General features: G+C 42.6%; 1 long non-coding RNA gene across 1 annotated transcript; it reads left to right on the top strand.

Moving 5' to 3' along the window:
• Positions 1-529: 529 nt before the first annotated feature.
• LOC112061398 (uncharacterized) lies at positions 530-7,571 on the top strand. The gene is made up of 3 exons (XR_010599340.1): positions 530-661; positions 3,889-4,019; positions 7,348-7,571. It is a non-coding gene; the product is annotated as an uncharacterized LOC112061398 (long non-coding RNA).
• The last annotated feature ends 2,593 nt before the right edge of the window (positions 7,572-10,164 follow it).

The raw sequence follows: 10,164 nt of genomic DNA, 5'->3' as shown, positions 1-10,164 counted from the left end.
TACACAGCAAAAAAATCCATGGATTCCTGGCATACAGTATTTATAATGTTATTCACTTTATTTCTCATAAATCTCTCTTAAAAAGGATTTTTAACCTCTTTGGAATGGGTTTTAATACATGAAATTAGTAAATTTCCTTAAATACAAGTAAAATATTGATTAAATATTGTACAAAACAATAAGCACATGCCCTACTATAAACGCTTCCAAGGTATAGTTGTCTTCTGAAATTCTTCTCTGCGAAAGGACCCTCATTTCAATTTAATAGGAGGCTTTCCATTTTTTCAGAGAGCTTTCGATCAGGCAGTAGATATTTGCTAGTTGTAAATACTCATATTGTAACTTCCACAAGGCAGGATCTTGACTACTGTGTTTCCCTGAAATTCTCCAGGAATGTTTATGACGCTGTATAAATTATAATTATGATGATAATTATAAACAGATTGCAGCACAAATTTAGTAAATGTGACATGCTTCAAAAAAGATTTCAACAGATCAGTATTTCACAATCCCCAGTAGCCCATAAATAGAGACTCTCCATCTCCTCTCTATCTTGCAGTGTCTTCTCTCCAGCAACACTGAGCTCCCAGTCAAACTTCAGCCATGAAGATTCTCTACCTGCTCTTTGCTGTCTTTTTCCTGGTGCTGCAAAGCTCTCCAGGTAAGATCTTAATGAAATGAAGGGAGAATATAGAAGGACAATTGTGAGTCTGTATTAAGATTTCTAAAAATTGTGTATCATAATTTTTTCAGCTTTTTTTTCAAAAGAGTTGCATGGTTTTCAGCAGATTCTTCACATTTCACTGGAGAATAGTCCTGCGGTGAGAAAGTTGTCTTTAATTTTCCTATTAAGATCCAGTCAGATTGGCCTATAATACTATCACCAACGTTCTACCTAGTGGAGTCCAACAGGGATTGGTTCTTGCCACGACACTAATTACACTTTTTATAAAGGACCTGAAAAAAAACCAACATACAATCATCACCTATAAAGTTAGCAAGTGACAAATTTAAGGGACAGGGCAGTCATAGAGAGGGATTTGGATCACTTGGTAAACTGGGAACAAGTTAACAATCATACAGCTAAATCTAAATGTATGGATCTAGGAACAAAGAAGGTTGGCCACAGTTAAAGGATGAGGAACTCCATCCTGGGAAGCAGTGACACTGAAAAAAGATTTGGGGGTTGTGGATTGGTAATCAGCTGAAAGTTTCTAAAAGGGTTCATACAAAACTTGGATGCAGAAAGAGGGAAATCTTGAGTAGGATTAGAGAGATTATTTTACCTCTCTATTTCGCATCATCAGATGTGACCACATCTTGAGTACTGTTTCCAGTTCTGGTGTCCACACTTCAGGTAGAATGTTGATCAGTTGCATAGGGGTCAGGGAAAAGCCACAGGAATGATGAAAGGGTTAGAAAATATGCCGTATAGTGATAGACTCAGAAAATTCAATCTCTTTATTTTAACAAAGAAAATGTTAAGGGCTGACTTGATCACAATTTCTAAGTACATGTATGATGAAAAATATTTAATAATGGGCTCTTCAAACAAGAAAATAAAGGTATTTTGTGATCTAGTGATTGGAAGTTGAAGCTAAACAAATTCAGTCTGGAAACAAGATGTAAATTGTTAAGAGTGAAAGTAATTAACAATTGGAACAATTTACCAAAGTATTTTCCATCCTGGACAGTTTTTAAATCAAGAAATATTGGGAGGGGATGATTCCTAGAAGATAGCCTCTAAGAAATATTTTGGGGTAGTCCCTTCAGACTAGATGATCACAAAAGTAATTCAGTACCAGGCAAACTGGTTGAAAATATAGTAAAAAACAGATTTATCAGACACATAGATGAATACAATGAGCTGGGGAAGAGCCAACATGGTTTTTGCAAAGGGAAATCATGACTCACCAATCTATTAGAATTCTTTGAGGGGGTAAACAAACGTGGACATGGGTGATCCAGTGGATATAGTGTAATTAGACTTTCAGAAAGCCTTTGACAAGGTCCCACACTAAAGGCTCTGAAGCAAAATAATCATTCATGGGATAAGAGGGATTGTGCTCTCATGGATCGGTAACTGGCTAAAAGATAGGAAACAAAGGGTAGGAATAAATGGTCAGTTTTCAGAATGGAGAGAGGTAAATAGTGGTGTCCCCCATCTGTCAGTACTGGGACCAGTGCTGTTCAAAATATTCATAAGTGATCAGGAAAAAGGGGTAAAGAGTAGATGATACAAAATTACTCAAAGATAGTGAAGTCCAAAGCAGAGTGCGAAAAGTTACAATGGAATCTCATAAATCTAGGTGACTGGGCAACAAAATGGCAGACGAAATTCAATATTGATAGATGAAAAGTAATGCACTTTGGAAAACATAATCCCAACTATACGTCTAAAAAGATTGGGTCTAAATTAGCTTTTACCACTCAAAAAGGAGATCTTGGAATCATTGTGGAGAGTTCCCTGAAACATCTGTTCAACGCACAGCGGCACTAACAGAAAATACTAAAAGAATGTTAGGAACCATTAGGAAAGGGATAGCTAATAAGACCGAAAATATCATGATGCCTTTTTATAAATCCATGGTGATTAAATGTTGTGTGCAGATGCTGAATGTTGTGTGCAGATGTGGTCGCCCCATCTCAAAAAAGATATATTAGTATTGGAAAAGTTACAGACAATGGCAACTAAAATGATTAGGGGTATGGAACAGCTTCCGTATGAGGAGAGATTAAAAAGACTGGACATTTTCAGCTTGTGTCCTCTTCTTCTGGCCTAACCCAATGAAAATACCCTTTGTTCTAGGGGATTCAAGTGTTTGGATTGAAGAGTTTGGGAACCTTCACTTGAGATAGCAGGCTCTGTGCATATCCTTTTCCTTTGATGAAATGACAGACTTTCTATGAGCTTGTATTGTGCAGGAGGGTACTGATCAGTACAAGATGCACATTTCTGGGGGACGAGGCTGACACTGGGAATTGGCTGGTGTTGCTCTGCGGGATAATTCAGGAGTGGCTTGCTGGAAGTTTTCCTCTAATTCAGGTGGGAGTGACTTTCCATGCTAGGGGCTGTGCATGAGTAGGACAGAAGTGGTTGCTTTCACAGTGGAGCAGTGTAGGAGGCACTGCAGGTTGGAGACCTGAGGGAATACGGCTGTTGAATGGTCCAGATTGTACCCTGGGGAATGTCACAGTGGATACTTTAAGGAAAGCACAGCTAAAATCTAGTTTAAAATAGTCTAATATTAATATCCTAAAGGACATTTGGGCCACATTCTCATAAGGACCAGCCTGTCTAAAATGTCTAAGCCTGGTAATTGGTCATTGAGTCAGTATTGCCAAGTGCTGAGTCTTCACAAGAATGTCTGTGCCGAGTCTCACTGACAATCAGGCGTTCTGACTGCAGGGACTTGTTTAAACCCTTCTCTTTCTAAAAGTACCAGCCACCCAACCCAGTGCTGAGCTGGTTCAACCCTGCTCGGCCAATCAGCATTTAGATACTGCCTAGTACATCAGTGTTTGGAATCAGAAAGAGTCAAAACCACGGCAGGAAAACCACTGCCCCACTCTTAGAAGTTGGTGGTGCAGACAGCTGCCTGCTTTCCATCCTGTACAGGGGTGGGGCTGGGAAGGACTCCCATGCTCAGTGCTACAGTTCGGAAGCCTGCAGCCAGGAAGCCAGCAGATCTCCTGAATTAACTCCCTCTGCTCATTTCTTAGGAGCAGCCTTTGACTGGACACAGGCACAGGAAGATAATTGGGTTGACTTGGCCTTGTCTCAGTTATTGGAAATTCAGCTAATGGGAAATGCCCGTCATGCTGCAATCAAAACCCTTGTTTACACTTATATGTGAATGAAAATGAAGACACTTTTTCTTTGTGCAGGATTCACCCAGGTCATCAATACCCCCCGTGCTTGTCGTCGTGCTCGAGGCATCTGCCGCCGTACATGTCCGTCCAATTTCGGACGAATCGGAAGGTGTGGTTTTTGGCAGAGTTGCTGTAAAAGGACATGGGTAAGTTCAGGATGCCACAGGGGAGACATTACTGTGTAAACAGAATATTTGTGTCTCTAATTTCTATAGCTGTTGTTTAGTGTCCTTGGAGGCTCAGAGCACATGGCACAACCCTGACATGGGACAAAGGAAAATTCTGTGCTGCCCTGATTCTGGACTATCTGGGGTTTACATGTTAGAGTGAGAGTAATTGTATAGCTGCTTTACTCAGGCTGCCTATGCTCTGTACACAATCCAGAGCAGCCCAGAGTCTCCACAGTGCTCCATGTGAGCCATGTATTGCTCATGTATTGCAGTTACTCTCCACCACCCATTTTCAAGCCGCAATGGCTTGCCAACATGGCATCATACAGACAATGTCTGTGGCCAGTCTGGGGTCCGTTTACATCATTGTTTCATTTAGGAATATGGAAAACAACGGGGAAGGACTAAAGTATATTTCCCAGGAGAGAGTATGGGGGATGTGTCTCCTTTGTATCATTGTGCAGCACTTATTAGACCAAAATGGCTGCTCTTTACAACAGTACAACAATTACAACAGTAATGCTTAATTTACCAAAAAGAAACATGTACAAGTATGGAGCTATGTTTAAGGGTGTGTATGTTGTATCCCAGTATAAAATGATCAAATCTGTCACAGAAAAATTAGAATAACCAGCAACACGGCTTCTGATTGACACTTATACTTTTAAGCCTTTCAAAAATGTTATGTCACTCTTTCAGTCATTGACAGAAGGATCCTAATTTCAATAACTACCCGAGGACACATTGAAGCATGGAATTTTCTTGGTAGTGTTCACCATAATGAAAGCTGCCATTCTCATTCCATTATAATGTCTTCTTCTTACATACTTGTCCTTTTCTGGAAAGGTCTCCTTTGTGGATATCATTTCTCAATTTGAAAGGCCTCCTGTCCTCGGACTGAGGGGAGTTGGTAGGACCTGCTGTGAGTCTCTCTGGCAAGAAAGAGAGCAGGGAGGCTGAGTTGACAAAAAGAAATGGCTTAAAAATGAAGCCTGTAACAGCAAACTGAGATAAGCTTAGAGACGAGCTGAGCAGAGGAGAATTGGGAGCCCTACGTGGAAGCAGCCGAGGGGAAGAAATGGTCACTCAGGCCCCGAGGAAGCATCTCTAGCCCAGAGGGTTTTGTGTTTTTATTTTTAATGTTATTTTACCCCAGGTCGGGGAGATTTTGGTTCAGTGTGGGCGGGGGGGGGGGGGGAGAGGGAGGGGTGCTAAACCACCAACCCAACAGGAGAAACGGAGACACTGGCCAAGTCTGACTATGAGAAGGTAAACTGCACCCACATAGTATGGATATAATCATGATTTTCCCATAGAAAAAAAGGTATTTTTAAATCATTCCACTCAAAAATGGAAGAACAATTAAACTCAAGTTGTGACCTGGACCTCACTGCACAGTCCATCCAGAATGACACAGTGTGAAAAACTGGAAATGAAAACAGTGATGAACATATGAGGATTTCAGACAACCAGGTGCTTTGCAGCATTCTTGGACCTGTGTTAAAGAACATCTGGGTCCAGATGCTGCAAACATGAGGAGCCGTGTTGAGGATAAAATTGCTCCTGTGGGTTTTTGTGGGAAAGAGGCACTTTTGACCACACGTGTGAAGGCTGTCATGCCTTCTGGGACCAGTACTCTGTGGTTTGAACCAGAACCCTCCAGAACTAAATGCTCAAGTGCCTTCAGATTGAACAAAAGCTCCAGTCTCTAGATGGAGCCTGTAACCGACTCTCAGCCTCCACCGAGGGTAATTCATAACACACACGGACCAGTGGGTCACGCATGTATATTATCAGATATGCTCACTCTGCGATACAATTCAATAAGCACTAGTGCCTTTAAGGATTGATGCTACTTTCAGTCTTTATGGTAGCTCAGTACATACTCGGTGCCTTTGCATTTCTCCTTTTAGAATTCCAGAGCAATTACAAACCTTAGTGATTTCAATACTAGCATTGCTCAGAATTTCTTTTTACTGGTTTAAACATGTTTTCTACAGTTAAGTTAACTTGGTCTCATTGCTGTCTGTAGCCAATTCTATGTGTGTTCTTATTGTTAGCTGCTGGATCTCCCCTTAGTCTTGTACAAGGTGCCCAGCATGCTCAAATTAATGTCACAGCAGGGACAGGACTAAGAGAGGAAGTTGGGAGGAGTGAATGGAACACACATTTTCAGAGAACATGAAAAGGTGGAAGTACCCATACCAACTGTAAGAGGCCAATCAATTAAGATGAGCTATCAGCAGTAGGGAGAAAAAAACCCTTTGAAGTGATAATCGAATCCACCTTTTCATGTTCTCTGTATGTATAAATATCTTCTGTCTGTGTGTTCCATTCTATGCATCTGAAGAAGTGAGCTGTAGCCCACGAAAGCTCCTGTACTTTTCGCGGATAGAGACTAACACGGCTGCTACTCTGAAACCTGAATATGTACAGAGATTATCATCAGATAGGGACGTACCATCTGAATAGGGTCAAGCTATTAGGCTTATATGAGCTGGAAGACAGAATAGTCCGGGCATTCTTTAAGAATAACTTATTTAACCTCTAATTAAATATTTATTGTTTTAGTTTTAGCTTTGAACAAAAGTGTGTTTGAAAGGAAAACTAAACACGGACGTGAGTCAAATTATTCTACATCTTACATATTTTTGGTTTTATTTTTCTATATACCATAGAGATTGTCAATATTTTTAAAATTCACAATTTTGATTAATTCCCTCAATGGAATTTCAAATTTCAACTTTTTTTAAAAGTTTCATGAACATTTCTATGATATTGTACATCATATTTCTAGCCATTTTTATACTTACCGGTAATTTGCCCTTGTTCTTTTTTTAATCACCCAGTGACTTTATTCATTTTTTTTTTTTGGTTGTCACTTAAACTGTGTAGAATGTTAATAAGAAGGAGTTTTGTAAGGAAATCAGAATGTGACTCCTTTACTGGAGAGTTAGGGGCAGAGGGAGGGGAGAGCCATGTTCAGAAGTCCAGCATATTTACTTCAGAAGTCAGCCAGTACACATGTTTAAATATAATAGATAGACTGAATCTGTTCTACAACCTTAAATAAGAGGAAGTTGGCTTTTAGCTCATACTGTAGAAGCTCATTCATTAAACTTCCGAGGCTCCAGGTTCAATCCTGAACGATATCAAGCAAGGTCTGTTGGAGTTACATCTGCTCACACTATTAAATGATGGGGAAGTTCCTGCTCTACCTTGACTTTGAAATGTAACGTTACATTGTCCTTGTTTTAATGGCTATAAACATAGAATGTGAGAGTTTCTTCCCTTTTTGCAATAGAGAGAGTGAGTGATGGCAGCAGAGATTGTCAATGCAGGATCTCTCGGAATCTGGCAGATGACGTTTTGCTTCTAAAATCCTTGGATGCTTTTCATCTGGGCTGCAAAGAATCTCGCAAGCTGGAAAAAATCCACAAGGGAGCCCTTGTGTCCCCCCCCGCCAAAAGCTTGTTCTTCTCCTTTTAATAAAAGTAGCTGCTGGTTGTGGTGTATTGCAAACATGCCTGTGAGTATTTTGATTCCACACAGGGGCTGTTTTGCTATTTCTTTTCCATAAAAATCCCTTCCTTCTGTTATTTTAACTACATATAAATAAAATAAACGGTCACTGCCATGTGTAAAATCCACCCAGGGGTGTTCCTAGACCAGGGGACGTACATATTTATACATTTCAGTGAGCTCACATGGATAAATCGTGACTTTTTCCTTGGTCCTTTTACAAAGACATTTGGTTTGTGTTGTTGTCAGAGGAGTGGGGTTCAGTCCCAGTTTGGCTGCACAGTGTGTAACGCCCACATCACTGCTCCACGGCCTGTCGACCCTCTCTCTGCTCCCCTCGGCTCCCAAACCTCCCCATCATGAGGTCCCTTCTCTTGTGCCTGAGCGTCCAGACCTTGCCCTGTGCAGCAGGTTCCTATGCAAGAGCCCGAAGAGCATTGCAAATCCCAAAGACCCAGGCTTATAGAAACCTGAGCAAATTTGCAAGTGAGGGTGTAACTGAGGCAGCCACATGGGGTCCTCCTATGGAGAGGGAGAAACAATCGAGCTCACAGCTGCTTTGCATATCTTTGCAGCAGCAAAAGATTGTTACCCTGGGGGCACCATTTAGGAAAGGCCTTCCCCCAACCCCGGCTACTTTTGTACCAGATTTGTGTGAAGTGTGCAGCAGAAGGGAAGATGCTGCCCTTCCTCTCCCCACCCTCTCTGCCCTTCTCCGCTGTTGTTTGCAGCCATGCTGCCCCGCTTCCCAGTATGAGGCCACCACTGGCGTCGCTCCTCACCTGCTGATATGCTGCATAGAACGGGGTGGGGGCTGGTATCGGGGTGTTCCCTTCCGCCTGCGCATTGCGGAAGTGGGTGGGCAGCGCACGCACCTCACCCCGGCCACTGATCAGCAGAGCTGCCCCCACTGTGCCAGCTAGGGACTGAGCGTATGGCTGGGTCCACAGTAGCAGCACCTCCTTGGATACAGCCCCTCCCTGCATCATGAGTTACACCCCTGTAGACCCCTATATACCTCCTGTCTGCTTCCTGAGCTACACCTCTCCAGGAACACAGCCCTTAGCAACCTCCTGCCTGGCCACTGAAGTACACCCCCACCTGGAATCTGAGCAACACCTGTCTAGGAACACAGCCCCTAGCAAACTCCTGCCTGGCCCCTGAAGTACACCCCCACCTGGAACCTGAGCTACCTCCATGCCTGCACACAGCCGCTAGTTACCCCCTTCTAGCATCCTCAGAAGTTTTCAAACTTTTTGAGCTGACCTACCCCTCGCTATATTTTTTGGTTGTGGGCCCACCACCTTATATACAAAATCTAGAGTTTACAGGTGCTTAAGTAGCCCCAGGAATCATTATTAATATTCCGCACACCACAGTATGAAATGGTGCCAGACAAGCTCATTCTCTCAGTTCCCTTTCCTCCTGCTCTGAGCCCACATCTTCCTCGCAGCCCTTATGGTGAACATTTCAGGGACCAGACCTAGAGGGACTTCTCTTTATTGGGAAAAGGCATTGTGTGAGAAAAGGGGTTAATGTATGACCAGGAAGAGCACAGGACTAGAACATAGGAAACCTGGATTCTGTGCCTATCTCTAGCCTGTTGGGTGACCCATAGGCCTGCCCCAAGAGGAGTTTGACCAATTAGGGCAAGTCCTGGGGCAGAGATTGACATGTAACCTGGAGCAAGAGGTGGCATGTGACCCTCTCTAAAAGCTCCTCCCACTCATTTCTAAAGAAATATTATTTCTGTTTTTGAAGAATTACTGCTTGTGGGCCAATTATTAATCAGAGGGCTGTATCCATGTCCTTTCAAGGAACAGCAAGGCTAACTTGTTCTGGGGAGCCCTCTGTATATCAGAGACAAGCACCATGATAATATCTTGGAAATTCCTAGAGGAATACGTCCCTCGGCCCGCGCCACTTCCAGCAGCTCCCATTGGCCCGGAGCAGCGAACCACAGCTAGTGGGAGCTGTGATTAGCTGAACCTGTGGATGCAGCAGGTAAACAAACCGGACCCGCCCACCTGGGGCCTTCCCTACACAAGCAGCATCCCAAGTTTGGGAAACACTGCACTAAGTCATTAGAATACAATTTTAAAAACTGGTGAAAAGGTAAACCATTGTTACGGTGATGGAAGGAAAACACACAGTGATAGCTACAGGTAGGAGTATGGGGCTTTTGTAATTGTCAAGGGTGGAACATAACGTCAGCAGCATTTTTATTTAAAAACGTCATGCTGCTTCTAGGAAAGAACATTCTGTTCAGGCTGTTTCTGTATGAGACAAATAACTCTCTGTGGTAATTCTCCAGGTACAAGGTGAGCCAATGTTCACCCAGTTAGTTTTGTTGTCCACCTGATACAGACAGTGCCGGGGCCAAGCGTACTTTCTTTTAAAAATGGGTTACTGATATAATCCGCAGGTTATAACCTTTGATTGCATCACCCTTTAAGCAGAGGGTGTCATTACTGTTTATCAGTTTTATTTTCACATCCATACTTGTCAAGGCTAATTCCCCGCTCTGGCACTTCGAGTGTAGAAGGTGGGGGCCTTCAAGGATTCTAAAAATTAATACTGGCCACTCTAGATATTAAAC

This window comes from Chrysemys picta, chromosome 3, assembly GCF_011386835.1.
Source record: "Chrysemys picta bellii isolate R12L10 chromosome 3, ASM1138683v2, whole genome shotgun sequence".
NCBI lineage: Eukaryota > Metazoa > Chordata > Testudines > Emydidae > Chrysemys > Chrysemys picta.
This window is presented reverse-complemented; position numbering and strand designations above follow the sequence as displayed.